This window comes from Alligator mississippiensis, chromosome 8 (genome assembly GCF_030867095.1).
Source record: "Alligator mississippiensis isolate rAllMis1 chromosome 8, rAllMis1, whole genome shotgun sequence".
NCBI lineage: Eukaryota > Metazoa > Chordata > Crocodylia > Alligatoridae > Alligator > Alligator mississippiensis.
The window spans coordinates 82,563,957-82,579,253 of NC_081831.1; the positions used below are offsets into that span (position 1 = coordinate 82,563,957).

At 50.3% G+C, this 15,297-nt stretch overlaps 1 protein-coding gene across 6 annotated transcripts in view; it reads right to left on the reverse strand.

Moving 5' to 3' along the window:
• HTR2C (5-hydroxytryptamine receptor 2C) overlaps window positions 1–15,297 on the reverse strand; it is a 370,182-nt gene that overhangs the window by 167,381 nt on the left and 187,504 nt on the right. Inside the window, exon 3 of one of the 6 annotated variants that reach the window (XM_059732932.1) lies at window positions 7,808–8,059. The exons of the other annotated variants lie outside the window; for them this stretch is intronic. The gene's annotated coding sequence lies outside the window, so the exon portion shown is untranslated. The remainder of the gene's footprint in view (window positions 1–7,807; window positions 8,060–15,297) is intronic. 6 annotated transcript variants of the gene reach the window in all.

Sequence of the window (15,297 nt, forward strand, 5' to 3'; positions counted from 1 at the left end):
AGGCATTAACAGCAAATAATGATACCTTGAGGTCTTGATGCGAGGAACAGAGCAATAATGGCATACGTGCCGCGTTTACGAGTTAAAGGGTTTCGAAATAGCCTTCACCTTTTGTAATTTCCTGATTTGAGCGCTTGGTTTTCCAACCTTCGTGCACAACAAAAGCCGCACTTTATATAGTTCTAGGCAGTGATAACAAAAGGCATTTGAGCAGTGGGAAGGAAATAATATAGCACATTTACAAGAACATGGTAGATATATGGGTTTACGCAGTAAACAGCCAGAGAAGAATTCGTATAAATGGGGGTATAGTCGCACCACAACAGGAAAAGAACGCTATACCTTGTAATAAAGATATACCATTATACTTATCTGTTCGATGAGCTGCCTTTGCAGTGCTCTTTTATTCACACTTAGCGCAGAAGCTCTACTTTATTTTCAGTTACGTTTTAAGGAGCCATTTTACCATCCTTTGATACTGATTTTGGGTGATTTAGGTGTATTAGGCACTAAATGCACTTCATTCAAGCTCCCTAGATATCTGTCCCATGCAATAACATCTCACTCACTCCATATATGAAAGCATTTTGGCAATACAAATAATGGCAATAAGGTGTGTGCTTCGGTCTGGCTGGTGAGCACAGGCATAATGAGGGGTGTCTGCCCTGAGCAGAGGTGCCGGGGGTCGGGGAGAAGGGGCTCGGTGCTGGAGTCTTACCTGACTTTGGTTGCTACTACTGCAGCACAGGCTTCCCCGCTCCCGGGCTGCTGCTGGCGCGGTGCGAGCTCCCTGGAGCCACCGTCTAACCCCTCCGAAACGGTGCACCCCTTGCCCCCTACCCCCCGGTGTGCTACGGCTGGTGGGGAGACTGGAAATGGGCTTCTTTACCTGCGTTTGCCTTGGGACGTCTCACCGTTACCCATGCAACGAACACCGGGGTGTTGTTCTGGTTTGCCTGAATGCTGAGCAGAAAGGAATCGACAGCTTCCCACCTCTGAAACTTGCTGTAGACGGGGTAGGCTGCTTATTAAATGTAGTTAAAAAACAAAGCACCATCTCTCTCGCTGCCTACTGGTACTATCATCCAAAAGGCATCCTTCTCACCAGAGCTCCTGCCAAGCCCCACAGCCCCAGCCTTTATAGTGGGAGCTATAGAAAGATACGGCCTATGACCAACCTTCATCGTTCCTGCCCGTCGGGTGCCAGCGGAGAACGGACCAATGCCAAACAGCAGCACGTCCCAAATGCTTTAAGCCATTTAAATTATTTAATTTAATTACCAATGTACCAATGGTTCTCCAAAACTTGGGGGGGGAGATCATGCTCCTTTTTAAGTCACACTGCTGTGCATCCTAGGACCCCATATTATGGATAATAAGATGATAATAAGAATAAAAATAATAAGATGATAATAAGAATTTAAAAAAAGAATAACTCGTGTCACTCTAGTCCCACTGAAACTTCTCCCACTATCTAAGAGAGATTGGAGAGTTGTTTTTCATATCTTCCGATTCTGCCTTTTCCTCCACATATATTTCCCCTTTCCCTTCCTACCCCGCGTCTGTACCCGGGGAGGGACACATGCCCCGCTTGAGAACTGCTGCTTTGAACCAGCTAGATTAAGCGAATAATACCACTTCAAAGGCAGCCGGTCCCAGCCACTGCACTTAAAATGCCACACCAGAATAAGAATATCTAAAGGACTGAAACAACTGTTATCCATCTTACCAGTGGCAGCGCTCCCTGACATTTTTAAGCCTCAGTGTACTTTATCCCAAAGACCTGGGCAGGAGGAAGACAAATGTGTCTGCACATTCCTGCTAAGCAGCAGCAAAGCGAACGTGCCCTGTCAATGCACCTGAGAGCCCAGTAAAAGATGGCTTGCATTGAACTAAAATGCATTTCACATCAAACTGAAACTGGTTTCACCTCAACATAGTAGATCTGTCTAAAGAGATTTGCTGTAATTCCAATAAAAAGTCCCCTCCATCATCTCTGTATTGTACTGATATAAATGACCCTCCCAGCCCTTTCCCCGCAGCATGGTCTCCATACAAGCCTATGGATATGTTGTCACGCCTTACAACTCCAGGGTCCCTTTCAACATACTGCACTGCCTCAGCCTTATGGCTTAACTACTTGTCATTTGTGAACGGGGACAACTGGCAGCACCATGGAGAAACATCTCAGCGTCTCGGTGGATCACAGATGCAACACGAGTTTGCAGTATGATACAGCTATAAAAAGGGTGAATGCACAGGAGCGTTAGGTGTGCAGCACAGGAGGTGATAGTGCTCGGCACTAGGTACCTCATCTCACCAAGACCTGGAGATGCAGCCTGAGGAGCTGAAGGGCTGTGGCAGCTTCACCCCCCCAGAGCCGGGTGGCAGGGAGCTTCACCTGTGCCGTGGCCAGGGAGAAGGGAGAAGCAGTGCTGGTCCCATCCTGCCTCACACCTGAGCTGCCCTGTGCTGGCCTGCTGTCAAAAAACACTGCCAGCTGCTGATGTGGAGTACTGTGCGCACTTTGGGGCTCCACATTTTAAAAAGGACGTGGAAAACTTAGAGAAGCTCCACAGGCAGACAGCAAGAAATGATAAAGGGCTGGGAAAGCAAGACGGATGAGGAGAGATTGAAAGACACAGGCGTGTTCAGCTGGAGGAAAAAGTGATTAAGAGGGAACATGATATAGCAGCCCTCAAATATCTGAAAGGCTGTCATAAAGAAGAAGGAGAACACTTTTTCTCCTTCACTGCAGAGAGTGGGATGTACCCTATAGCAACAGCTTGAAATTGCAGCAAAACAGGCCTAGGCGGGCTAGGAGGAGAGCAGTGAGGCAGTGGAACAGATGCTCGGCGACGTGGGGGAATCGCCGTCCGTGGAGGTTTTGGGGAGGAAGTCGGGTAAGCACGGGTGTTTGGTTCTTCCCAGGTTCCTCAGCTTTGCTGGTTGCCGCACGGGGTCAGGAAGGATGTCGTTTCCCCTCCTGTTGCTACAAGGGTCCAGGGGAGCTTCCTCACAAGCGCTGGGTGTCAGCAGCGGCCACGGCTGGGACTTCTGAGCGGGGCGCGCCCATGCCCCCGATTAGAGGGTCTCGCTCCTCCGCTCAGGTCTGACTGACAGCCACATTTGGGACCAGGAAGAAATGTTACAGCCCACAGCCGCACGGGCATGGGCTGGGGGGCTCTTGGATCTCTCCAGTACGTTTTAGCAAACCACTTGCTGTCCTGGCAGCAGCAGAGTATGTCCCGATTGACCGGTGGCAGGTCTTGGAGGTTTGGGGCATCGCACCTGGTAGCTGTGTGAGACGGCGACTTGGGCAACGCTGGGAATAGGTTAGACATGCACTGTCTAGGGTGGAGCAGGGGGCAAGACTAGGTGACATCCTGAGGCCCCTTCCAGCCCAAATTGTCTATGATGACTAATCCTGAATTTGTGGCCTGTTGCAGTCAAGTGAGGAAAAAGCAACTCTGACATGGATCCAAAAGGTAAGCGGATTGCACTCATCCCCTCTCCTCTACCCAATAGCTGACACTTCAAAGACCGAAAACCCCCTCCATCCTAACCCCCAGCCCATCTCCATTAGCCAGTGGGTTAGACGCTTCCTGCAATCTGAAGGCACCCAGGGACGTTCCCTCCAGCATCGGCCAGGCTTTCCACGCAGCAGTCCTCTCCTTTCTGAACCTGGGACTCAGCGCATTAGCAAGCTCCTGCTCTCTGCATGCTCTTTCCTGACGGTCGCAGCCAGCAGACGCGCTGATGATCACAATCCCTGTATTTCAACAGGACCGGAGCTGCAGACCCGGCACTTGCTATGTGGACACCTTTCCTCCAAGGTCCATTTTTCCGGGCTGGACTGATCTGGGTCAAGGCAGGTCTCGTTCCAAGCCTGATCTCTCTACTCAAGGAGCCGACTGGCAGGATGCGATGTGCCAGGCTTTGGACTAGCATGGAGTCCTTTGCTTAACCAGCTCAGTTGTGCAATGAATGGATTTCACTCTCATGCACTTATAGGATGCAGCGAGCACTTTTTAAAAGTGTTTTAGTGTTGTTTCTTTAGAGTTGCCAATGTCCCTTCCTCCCTCCGTTCCTCTTTCGCTCGGTAGGACTATTCATTCTCTGCACAATCGCTCACTCATATTCTCATTTTTATTTTATTATACTTAGATATGATGCAACCTATATTTAAGAATGCATTACCATTTTCAAGGGCAAATATTTTGCTGTAATCCCAGCTATGTCATTATTCTCTTTCTACTACACGTACTTTAAATGTCAAAATCCATCTTCTAGAACTAATCAAATATAAAATAAACCTTGCAGGAGAAAGTGAGCCTGAATGGGTCTTCCAACTGAAATAAAAACTGCTTTAAAACTGACTGTTTTTCACTGAACTGATATTTGAGACTAGAAAGAGATCTGCCAGGCCTTTGGCACACGTTACAGTTATGGTATGATTAAATGCATTAATCTCACCATAAATAGCAACAATACTACATGCACAGCTGATGTATGGTCCCATAAAGTGGCAAACCAGCCACAAAGATACTCCACAAAATATGTGAAAGATCTCTGTGGTTTGCTTGCATGGCACCATAAATTCAACATGTGGCACCCCTATGCTGGTCCCAGGTCCAAAAACTGGCTGCCAAGGGAGCAGGTTGAAAGGTCCCTGGGAAGGGGAGCTGAGGGGCGCTGGCTGCTAGGAACCTGGCAACCCCTCTGCCCAGCAGCCTCTCCTTGCAGGGGCAACAAGCAGTGAAGGCACATTAAACGGTTGGGTAGTGGGGAGCCCACCTGAACCCAAGCACAGGGACCCTGGGAGGGGGCAGAGGCTCCCCAATCCCAGGGCCCCAGTACCCCAAAACTTCTAAAAGCCACATAATGCAGCTGGGCTGTCCCAAGGCCAGGCCAACCACCAGCTGATGGTCAGACCCAGCCTTGAACCAGCCCCAGGACTGTGGGGGCCTGGTCTGACAATTAGCTGATTATCAGACCTGGCACGGACAATCCTGGGGGCTGCTTGGGGCTGAGGATAGCCTTGGGTCTGGAAGAGAGCTACCTCCTGCCCAAGCTGCACATCTGGCAAGGCAGGAGGCACAATGTGAAGGATGTGGCACAGAAATCCTCTGATCCCAATCACACCGTTGTTTAAACAGCTGTCAGAGCCTCAGAAATACCCCATAGTGGGCCAAATTCATCCCTGGTGCATCTCCACCACAGGTGCAAGGAACTTGGCACAAATTTTGGGCACAACACAAATACAGAAATATCAAAGCACTAACAGCTTAAACATAAACTTTGATTTTAGCATATTTTCCCAAAATCTGATTAGTAAAAAAGTGGAGGAAAATATAAGCTAGGTGACTGAAATGAGAGAGTAATTCATTATGGAAATGGCAGGGGTACATTTCTATGTTGCATTTGTTTCTACCATTGTATTGAATCAGGTCAATGCATGACCTTTTTCATGATTTCCTCTATGAGTGCGGTATGAGTTCCCGCTACCTTCACAGTTTGAAGAATAAAAGTTTGCTGTCAGCAGCAGTCCGCTCTCTGTGCATTTATTAGGATTATATTTTAATGCAGTTGGTTCACATTTCTCTATCTCACCTGGCGTTGCATGTCTGACTTGCCCTGTTTATTTGCAGCCTGAAGGCCTGTTTTCCAAAAGGTCCCAAAGTAATGCCTTTCTGACACCCACAGTAAATAAATCCTTTCTGATGTCTATATCATTTTCATTAAACTATTGAGTAATTTACTTGCCTTTTAATCTCTTTCACCCATTGAGGGTTTCGCCTCAATAAACCTTTTCATTTCTGGCTTCTACTTTTCTGGTCCCTAGTCTATTTTTGAAAGCGTTCATTTAGTGTATCAAAACCTGAGCTTGGAAAACTGTGAAACTTCCCCCACAGACAGAAGTGATACAGATATAGAATCTGGTCTGCTTTGCATTGGATTAAAATAAGTAATCTCTCCTTTAGGATTTCAACATTTCCATATGCTGCAAAGACTTAATTGAAAAGCACTTAAATTATTTAACTTGCTTCCACCGCCTTTATCCATTCGTGAACAGGGAACTGCTGGGGTCAGGATTCCTGTGGCAGCCCCTGGCCTGATGCAAAGAGAAGTCGAGCTGGAAGGGGCCGCCGGAGGTCATCTGGTTCAACCCCCTGCATGACCTTGGGCGAGTCGCTTCACCTCTCTGCACCTGTGGTTTCCTTCTCACCTTGTATCAGCCTCGTCCATCTAGACTACAAGGTCTTGGGGGACCATGTGTCTGAACCAAAGGGGTCTCTGGGCCCTCGTGCAATACAAATCATTACCTGTCTGTCCACTCCCCTTTTTCAGGGTCCTGGGAAAAGATTTTGAATGCCCCCCAAATGACATAATGGAAGCACGTGCTGCCCCGCAGGCTGCATTTCTCCACCGCAGGGAACCTTCTGCAGGCAGGTGTGTTAAGCACTGCGCCCTACCGTAACACGGATCATAAATGATCATCCAGATATCTGCAGCTGCATGACAAGCCAGGTCATTGAATACTAGCAGTGCAAAGCTGGACGGGACCTTGAGAGAGTCCAACCGCTGCACTGAGGCAAGATCAAATATGCCCAGATCATGGCTCAGAGACGTTCATCTACCCTGCGCTGCAAGACGTCCAAAGGAGACTCCACCATTCCCTGAGGGAGCCTGCCCCCGTGCGCCCCTGCATCCAGCGTTAGAAAGCTGTTCCTAATACCTAAAATATAGACTTTTTCTTGCTGCAAGTTAACCTGATTATTTCTTGCCCTACCTCCAGTGGGCAGAACTGGTCCCTGTCCCCATTATAACTAGGTCGGAGAGATATCTGGCTGGGATATTATGATCCCAGCACTTGTTCCTGCCCATGGCAGGGGAAGGACTTGGTGATCTGTTCAGGCCCCTTCCGACCCTAGAAACAATGAACTATTTTTTCCAGGGCAGAAAACTTTATGACTCAAGTTTCTGAACAAACCTAGTTCCTTCAGCCTCCCATCCTTTTTGTTGCTATCCTCTGGACTCTCTGGTTTCTTTAAATCTTTTTTAGAGAGTTTCCTAAAAGGCTTCTTGAGGATAATGTCAAGCTTTGCGGAACGGGGACTCCAACGTTTCTAGCAGGGACATGAACGAACAATACTGTCCCCCCAGCAGGCTGAACACAGGTGTTTGTGGGCCTAAAGAGCGATGAGTTCTCTCGTTCCACCAGCTCTTGTGCCCTTGCTCCAGTCTCATGCTGGGTAGGTGACAGGATGCCTGGTGACATGATCCTGTGCAGTCTTACGCCTGCTGAGTTTACAGCCAATTTCAATACACATGAACTCTTCCGTGAAGCTGTAATCCTTGCATAGTATAATTGAAATCTTTATAGACATCCCACTAATGTGCAGTGAATACATTGCTCTTGCATTACTGTGCCTTCCCTGGCTACTAAATATGCAAGGTATTGATTTGAACAGCATCTCCGGAGATGGCACAATAAATAACTCCTATTTACTTGAAAGGTGCTTTATACGCTCTGTTTTCTGACCTCCGCTTTGGTCCCAAACATGGACCTGCCACAAGCTGCACCCCAGCAAGGGACCATAACTGGTTTCTGCTCCACTGAATGACTGATGTATGCACAGAGAGGAAAAGGCATTTCAAACTGCACCCTCCTTAATTACAATTTCAGTAGTTGAGCAGGATGAACTAGTTTGCTTGCTTCCTACAAGGGTGCCTCTTGACCGTATTCTCCCTTCTTTGGCAATCCCTCGCAATCGAGGATGACCGTCTCCCACGACTGTCTTACCTGTGGGTGCAAAGGAGGCTGGTGAAGCTGATCCAGGATCAACAGACTCTGCTGCAACTCGGGCAAATGTTTCCATGTGGAACGGGCGGCTCCGGATCCTTGATTTGGTCCGCGACACGCTGTTTCTGCCATTCCTGCTTTTCCATCTCCTGTTGTCGGTGTACCAGAGTACCGAGATCCTTGCAACAGACTCTTCCTCCGTTTCGGGTGATCCTGGGCGATAGTCTCCTGGGCGACTGTACTCTCTACCTACTGGACAAATGGAGCTTGTAAAGAAAGGACACCTTTGCATGACCTTTGGTGCAAGGTGTAGACGGCTCTGGTACAGCTGACTTACACGCAGAAAGGCTGCAAAAAAACCTCGCTGCACCATTAAAGGTTGGCACTGAGTATGAGAAAAATCTGGATAGAGCAGAGCTGGGAAAGAGAGGACATGCTTAGGATGGAGAAGGAAGTGGTTCTTGTCTCAAGGTGCTGCTAAGGCTTGCTGCCACAACGTGAGCACGGTCCATGTTCATTAGTGACACTGCGGTCACGCTGAAAACCCAGAATAGGGAGCAGCGTCGTACGTACAACATACGAAACAAACCCCGCGGCCCGAGGGCCGGCCATCGAGGGTCTGACAATACCCACGGAGAAAGCAAAGCAGGCGCAGCACGAGGAACAGCCCTGGGAGGATGAGGGCAGCCAGCACAAGCGAGATGGGGACCTCTGGCCATCGATGGTTTTTCCAGGATGGAGTGGGCCAGTGGCACTTCATTACCTGCAAGTATGGGAACACCTGATTGCCAAGGCCATCTGCCCAGTACTTTTCCCTGCTGTGCAGCTGGCCCTACCTTCCCTGCACCTGGGCAGTCTTCCCTAAGGTAAATGTTTGATAAATGTGTTTTAAACAAGCCAGATATATGGAAGGATGACATGATATCCATCACCCAGCGGATGCCTATGCTTCCAAATGTCACTCTGTCAGTCAAATTCACAACGCTGCATTTCCAGATGGGGTTTACGGTTCGGGTCACATATTTTGAATTTTACGATTGCCCATTCCCTGTTTTTCGGCTTGGCGACAATATTTCATTCAAGCAACAGAAGGCCGGTCCCTCGCAGTCCCCAGCTGCGGGAACCATTTGCTTGTGGCCCCGGGGCTTTGAAAAATGTCTGAATCGCGTTAACTCTGAAAGAAACTCACGGGAGGAAGAAAAACGTGGCACTAAGTCTCTCGGCCGCAGGGCACGGCTGAGCAGGAGAAACTCCACCCAAGGCAACGACCGAACCATGCAAGCTCTGCTGCGGCGTGGCAGCCCAGCCGGGGCTTGCTTACACCACGTGTTTGCCTGGCACGTGCAGAACAGGCCCCTAGAAAACCATCCAGAAAAAGGGACTATTCCAGCAAGCATCGTTTGGCCCAACTTTATAACACACCTTAGCACAGCACAAAGCCCAGTCCTTTTTCTGCAGTCACATGCGCGTTACACGTGTGTGCCCCGTCCCAGCCAGCAGAACATGCGCAGCTGGACGCTCGCATGCCAAACTGCCTGCTGCTGACCGGTCTGGCCCATGGCACGTCCCTTCGTGCCTCGGTGCCTCCCACACCCTGTTTGCTTGCACGGTGAGCTCCTTGAAGTGAGGACCGTCATCCCTGGCCGAGTGTCTGTGCAACGTAACCCGGCTTGGGGTTCACCTGAAGCCCTGACATGTCAAACCAAGGAGTGTTAATGCAAATGCAATGAATTGCAGTCGAGGACTAACATTTTCCTCTCTCCTCCTCATGCACATGCTCTCCAACACCTTCCCGACGCCCACCAGACAATCTGCCCCCCACTTCCAACCCCATCCTCTGACCCAGCCATTCTGCCACGTGCCTCTCCGCTCACCCCATCTCTTCCTGCTCGCACCAAGCTGCCACCTCTGAGTAGCTGTAGCACTAACGAGTCACGTCTCAAGTCTCCCTTTATAGATGCACATTTATATAATAAGTCCGGATGACAAGAGACTGGAGCGTTAACAGCAAACACGGCTTTCCCAAAGCAGCTCCCGCTCCACCCAAGAGCTGCGACCGACAAGCCCATCGCTCAGACAAATCAGGGGGAAAATACAGCTTCTCTGAAGACGTGTCGGAAGTTTTGACTTCCAAACAACATTAAAGAAAATTACAACTTGGGTTATTGAAATTAAAAATGAGCTCAGTGCTGTAAAATGAGGCAATCAAATGAAAGCACCAGCTATGATTTATTGAGGCAAACAGCAACAAGTTCTCCTTGTCCTGGAGGCCTCTCTGCATCCCCATTCATTCAGCCTCTTCTCCGGTCCCCAGACAGAGGCCTGCAGTTCTGCTCTTCCCTTGGCTTAGGGAAGGCACCCGGGGAAGCTGGAGGGTGACCTGGAGCACAGCATCTTCTGCTCCCTTCCCCAGGCCTGGGAGGAGACAGCTTGGCACCGGCAACGGGAAGCAGTCGGAGCCCGGGAGGATGAGGCAAAGAGGAAACAGGCCTGGCCGAAGGGAGGCAGGGCTGCAGCAACTGCAGAGCTTCATTCCCCTCCTCTGACCCCGGCCAGCAGCCGGGCTTGTTGGAAGTGACCCCCTGACCCCCTGCTGCGGCCCGACTGTGGATGGTAGCAGCTCTCTGCCCTCACCAGGCATCTGCGCCAGGGCTCACACCTTGCTCAAGTTTTTAGCAGTCTTCTTTGCAACCATAAGGGCTGGAAACTTACTTTGAAGAAGGGAGAGAAGAGAAGAAGTGGTAGTTAGAAACCCGGCAGAAGCTGACAGCAGGGTTTTGCATGCCCAGGAAGATCCCTCCTCGCTTCAGGGAATTCGGTAGGTGGGATTCTGCAACGCTGCTAAAAGTATTTGTGGAAAGCTCGTATTTTTAACAAGAAAATTATGCGCCACCACCTGGCTTTCACACCAGGGCGTGTTAGAACCGAGCAATGCCTCTGAGCGTTTCAAAGATTACATTTGGCAGTATAAAAACATGGCCAGAACTCACCAGCAATCCGTCCTACGGCACAACGAGAGCCGCTGACGGCAGGCGCGCTGCACGGGCGCAGGAAAAGAGGCCAAAATGGATAAAAGAAACCAAACACACAATGCACGAGGGCCAGCAGTCGGTGAGCACACCTAGTCCAGCCCCGCTCCGAGCCACCGTGTTTGCAGAATACGAAAACAGGCCGCCCACGTCCCTTCCAAGCGGTAAGAGCAGCCCTGGCGGCAGTGAAATCCCGGGGAAGAACATGGCTCTCCGCAGAGGCAGCTTCAGTTACTTTCTTACGTGTTTTTTACCAGTCGCAGAGTCGTGAGCAGCGAGACTGGAGCAGAGTCAGCCCCGCGCAGCGGGCGTTCACCACCCTGCGGTCTGCCCTGCAACCCCTCGGGCACGACGGGTCCTGTCCTAGCTACCGCAGTAAGGACGCGCGTTTTTCCTTATTCGCAGAAAAACCTAACATATGCTCCGTCTCACATACGGTTGATGTACGCGACTTAGAAAAATGATGGGAAAATGTGTTAGAGGCTTGTCAACAAGTATAAATTAAGAAACGGCCTTGAACGTGCTGATTCTGTATCTTAGGCAAAGGCGAGGGAAAAGGAGAAACATCAAGAAATTGAATGTCTTCCCTTCCAAGTGAAATAAATTAGAAGCAGTCGGAGTGCCTAAAGTGGTCTTGAAGCTTGAAGGAGAGCCAAGGAAATGTGAGGTGGCTGCTCTCCCGTCGTCCCAGCGTGCTTTGCAAAGCTGTAATCTCATGCAAGAGGGCACCACACACGCCTTTCCTCTAAAATGACAACCCTGAGCCACTTCTGGTGTCCAGGGAGTCATATTTGATGCTTCCCACTGATTATTGTAATCCTACCTCTGCACCTGGCTGGCTGGCCACATCCCCCCGCCCCAGGAGAAGAGTGAGGTATCTCCGTTTCTAATACACAAACTAAACTATCTCTGACAATGTCTATTATGGGTCACCCAGTGGATGCTGGGCTTTGCAGAAAGCCCCTGAAGTGCAAGGAGTCTTTACAGAAATCATTTCGTTATGGTTGGGAAACATTATGTTAGGACCGCAGCAAAAGATAAGACTCGGCTCAGGCTTGCGGAGCCATCCCACACCCGCCGGGATGCCATGGGGCAATGCTTTACGTACAGCGTGCTCTTTCGTTATATCTCAGCCCCCTGGATCTCTGCCACGTCCACCCGAGTCGGTGAGACCCCACAGGGACTCGAGGAGACCGCGCTGGCTGGCTGGTGCAGGATCGGGGCCTGCAAGTCAAAGTCCGAGCAAAGCAGATGGTTGATTTGATGCCGCGCTGACTTTTGCATCTGGTGGCCTTTTACACTCCTGTTTTCACCATCTCCTTGATATCTCTAACATTTCCATCAAAACGGTTAACAAGGAAAGCAAAAAATCAAACGACCCGGAGCAAGGCACAAAAAGAAACAGTTTAGAAAGTGACAAAATGCAGAAAAAATTAATTACGAATCTGTCATCCAAAATGTCACCACGAATGAAGACACTGCGTCGCCTGAAGTTTCTGCTAAGAAAGGTCTCCTCTCAGCCCGGGGCAGCAGGAGGAAGATACTCCCAACATTTAAAACGGGCTCCACGTTAAAGAAGATTCAGTCGGCTTTCCCTCTACTTTTCAAACAAAGCTGATCGTTTCAAATAAAAACACACTTTGCAACACCATTACTGATGGATTTTCTCTCATTCTTTGGTTCTTCATAATTTACTTTCTCTACTTAATTTACTTTGCCTTTAAAAATTAATATAATAAACAAATAACCCGGCATCTATTCTCTTTGGTCTTACAGGCTTTATTTCACAATATATTAAAAACGTTAACAGAAACATTAAGAAAATAAAACAGCCGAACATTACCACGTGCAGCACAATGTCTAAATAATTATCACCCGTGAGTATCATGGCCTATTTTTACACTTAAATTATCTTTTTATGCCTTTAGTCGTCTCCTGGATTTGTAGCTCTGAGGATGCAGGCTCGGTGCTCACGCTGAGATGCTCGTGCATGTGCTGAAGTGAAGGCGCCGGGGTTTACTCGCTGCCGAGCGAAACCAGAGAGCACCAGTTGGTACCAGAGCAGACCAGGCTCACCTTTGCAGCGCGGGGAGACCCTGGGACCGGAGCTCGATGCTGCCCATGCCAGAAGCCCAGTGCGGACAGGAGCCACGTAAGGCAGCAAAAGGACAAAGAGTAAGTCAACGCCAGGACTGAAACGCCAGGTAACAGGTGCCGTAGCTAAGTTAAAAGGTGCACCAGACGACGAGAAGGATGCGCCGAGTCTGGTCCTGGTCTCCGTAACCGGCTGGGTGGGTTGGGAGCAGAGATCGCAGAGACAGTGTGCAGCTTCTCGGATAAAACCCCTGGGAACTGGGAATCATCCGTGCAACAGGTTTGAAGCCAGAGGGGCACCGAGCCCATCATGGACCAAGAGGGTCGCTCCTGCCTCACAGACGGCAGAGACCTGCCTGAGCCTCTGCTCCAAAGACCCCCTTTGTGGCGGCCAGTCACCAGGTCCCCTTTGCATCAGGAGAAGCATTTGAGAAACGCGCCGGCTCCAAACACCATGGCACCAGCTGGTCCCGGCATGGCGCAAAGTGCCATCGATACTCAGACAATCACCTGCCATTAGGAACGGGCCAGGGCACGCGGGGCTCCCTCCTCGCCGGTGCCACTGCCGACCGCGTGCAAAACACCGGGGTTGTGCAGAGCTGGCCTGAGCCCTGGAGCCTGCGCTGCGGTCACTCCTGGGTCGGGCCTTGCCCCCCGTGAACGCCCTGGCCGAGCGCTTGCACGGGGGCGGCTGTCTCTGCAGCACCGACTGCTCCACGAGCACCGTTACGAGGGGAACGTTTCAGCCGGTGACTTTGGCCAGGTCCCATCTTAGAGCTTGTACAGCGCTCCCCTGGCAGCTCAGCGATGGCCCTGCAGCCATCTGAAACGCTAGCGATGCCCCTGACCTGCATACAGAGGAAGGCAGAAAAGCCTGCTCGTGAGGCTCATGGGGGACTGCTAAAGGAATGGAAATTCATAGGTAGGAAAGCACGACCGCGACAAAACCTTATAGCTGACTTGGGAACGAGGGCAGGCTTTGACCCTCGTTTGCATCCCAGACTAAGGCTCGTTTTCCAGCCAGATTTATTTTACTCTTACACACAGAGTTACCTTTACTAGTCATTTGTTTTTTTCTAAGAGATCAATATTATGATTCAAGCTTTCATGTCCCAATCCCTGAGTACACTCCTGGCTCCATTCCCAAGATTGCTGGCTGAAAAATATTTGCCAAAGCTTTGGGGCTTTTTTCCAAACAAAAGAAAAACTGCTTCCTGCCTAAATGGTGATTTGGGGAAATTGTGGCTCTTGTGGATATTCGTGGCCACTGCAGCGCTGTGCCTCGGCCCCTCCAGACGCCGAAGGATGCTCTTGCCGAGGGTCTCGTGGAAGACGCTGGCGGAGCTGCCGACTGCACGTCAACGGCAGAGCTCGCGGCGAGCACGGCGTTGCCTTCAGATGCCAATCTGGCCGTTTCTGCGCCTCGCGGGGCCGACAGACTCGAATGCAGGGGATGCGGGTTTGGGAGACGACTGCAGACTGGGATCATACTGGGGCCGCCACCGCCTCCTTCTGAAGTCATCTGCTCGACTGTCCCGAAAGGGGGCACGTGCACCCTGGGCAAAATCCCGCCCTTCTGGCAGCTACTGACACTTTTGCCAGTAAGTTCATTGGTGACAAAATACCTCCCAGAAAGCAAGTGCCTTTCGCCTCTGCAGTGCTGCAGAGCTGGAAGGAGTTCAAGTTAATAAAAGGCGCGCACGTCCTATTAAGCAACCCTTTGGGGGGGCCTGTTCCAGCGCAGTAGGCGTCCCCCTGACTTCTTCCCATGGGTGCGCGCGAATTCACTCGCTCTCCCTGCCTATTTAATGTTTTTCATACACAAGCCGTCGGCAGTGTGGTAGCACAGGCCCTCACCTCTCTAGGATGTATACATCTCAGAGACACCTGGGGCAAGGAGAGGGAAACCCGCTGGAGCGTGTCGGGGGATTGCAAATCACTCTGCAGCCATTACGGGGAGCATACACTGCTATATAATAAGTCTGGGTGACAAGAGACTGAGCGTTAGTAGCAAACACGGCTTTCCCAAAGCAGCTCATGTTCCTCCCAAGAGCTGCGACCGGCAAGCCCATCCATCGCTCAGACAAACCGGGGGGAAATACAGCTTCTCTGAAGATGTGTCGGAAGTTTCGACTTCCAAACAGCATTAAAGAAAATTACAACTTGGGTTATTGAAGTTAAAAATGAGCTCAATGCTGTAAAATGAGGCAATCAAATTAAATCACCAGCTATGATTTATTGAAGCAAACGGCAACATGTCCTCTCTGTCCTGGGGGCAGAGAGCTCACGTGGCTCCCCTTTGCATGGGCGAGGGGATGCTTTTAAGCAATACCTTTTCAGAGGAACCATTAGGATTTGCAAGTGTTG